The 1,343-nt window shown below is 38.6% G+C and overlaps 1 long non-coding RNA gene across 1 annotated transcript in view; it reads right to left on the bottom strand.

Moving 5' to 3' along the window:
* The window catches only part of LOC106012445, a 7,515-nt gene extending 6,205 nt beyond the window's left edge, over positions 1 to 1,310 (bottom strand). The window contains exon 1 of the long non-coding RNA XR_001185031.2: positions 1,005 to 1,310. This is a non-coding gene — a long non-coding RNA (uncharacterized LOC106012445). The remainder of the gene's footprint in view (positions 1 to 1,004) is intronic.
* Positions 1,311 to 1,343: the final 33 nt, after the last annotated feature.

Below are 1,343 nucleotides of genomic sequence, written 5' to 3'. Positions count from 1 at the left end.
TATATATGTCGCTGTTAGATGTAACTTTTCCTTTTTGTAGTTTTTGTTTTGTTTGTTTTGTCTCTTATGGGATTGATTGTTTTGTTTATGTCTTGCTCTGATCATGGATGTAGCTGTTCTTTTCTTTTTTCCTCTGTCTTTGCTTGTTCGTCTGTTTATTTATTTATTTTTTATTTTTCTTATGTATTTTCCTTGTCTTTTTGTTCTTTATTTTTGTTTGTTTGTTTATTTGTTTTGTTTGTCTGTCTTTTCCCCTGATAGATTTTTTAAATTATTTTTTTGAATTATTTTTTTATTTTTATTTGCTTTCCTTTTGTTGTTTCTATCTTTCCATCTCCCTTTTTCCTCACTCTTGATTACCGTTATTTGTTGTTGTGCTTCTTTTCACCCAAATAAACGAACAAAAACCAGCGTCCGTGTTGTAGCGTTTAGATGCTTCGCTGTCACTTGTAAGAGGCCCAAGTTCGATTCCCGAATGGGGAGAAGTGTTCATATGGTGTCACGGTCTTTCTGCTGAGATGTTGTATCCTTCTCAGCCTGGGTTGGCCCTGATAAGTAGGGTCGAAAGCTCACCTCCTAGATAATCTAAATTGTGTCGATGGGGATATAAAAAAGACTAACATTTAAATTTGAATTGAACGCTATAGCATTTCCCTGTAGTACAGTTTAAGGTTCCAAGAAAAAACAAAACAGGTGATGTCCAAAACCAAAGTCATTTATTTTATCTCTCCTATTAAATTATAGTTCCTCCAAGGTTTAATCAAACAGCTCAACATTTCACCTCAAACGCTCCTTCAGTATCAGGTGAGTGTTTTATATGATGTGATGTGGGCCAATGTGGCCTTAAACACGGAATTATGGGGCCCTCGTGTCCTAGAGGTTAAGGTGCTGGCCTCTCATTCAAAGGTTCCGGGTTCGAATCTGGGTAGCGACCGAAAATTTTACTTCTCTAAAATTGTCTCCTTTCACCTCCTTTCCTTCTCATCATCTGTCAGATTACTCACCGACTTTCTATGCTACTTTTTATAACATCCGCATACCGTACAGTACACCACACTTTGTGAGCACGCCTGGACAGGTGCCAGATTATTTTGTCCGCAAGCGAGTCCAGCTCCTATGCACAAACATCGCCACTTTCCAGGAAAACTAGTTCAAAACAAACTCGCTCGTATCCTGCTCTACTTCATGAAACAAATAAAAGGATTCTTGAGGTGATAAATCGGTGAAAACAACAACACTCCTCCCTCCCCACTTCCCCTCGTTCTCCTTACTCCCTGTATTTTTTACACGCGCACACACACGCACGCACACTCGCCAAACCATTGTCCTTATCTCTTTCTCAT

Source organism: Aplysia californica, unplaced genomic scaffold, assembly GCF_000002075.1.
Source record: "Aplysia californica isolate F4 #8 unplaced genomic scaffold, AplCal3.0 scaffold00374, whole genome shotgun sequence".
In the NCBI taxonomy this organism is placed as follows: Eukaryota; Metazoa; Mollusca; class Gastropoda; order Aplysiida; family Aplysiidae; genus Aplysia; species Aplysia californica.
The sequence above is the reverse complement of the archived record's forward strand: the minus strand, read 5'-3'. Positions and strand labels throughout refer to the sequence as shown.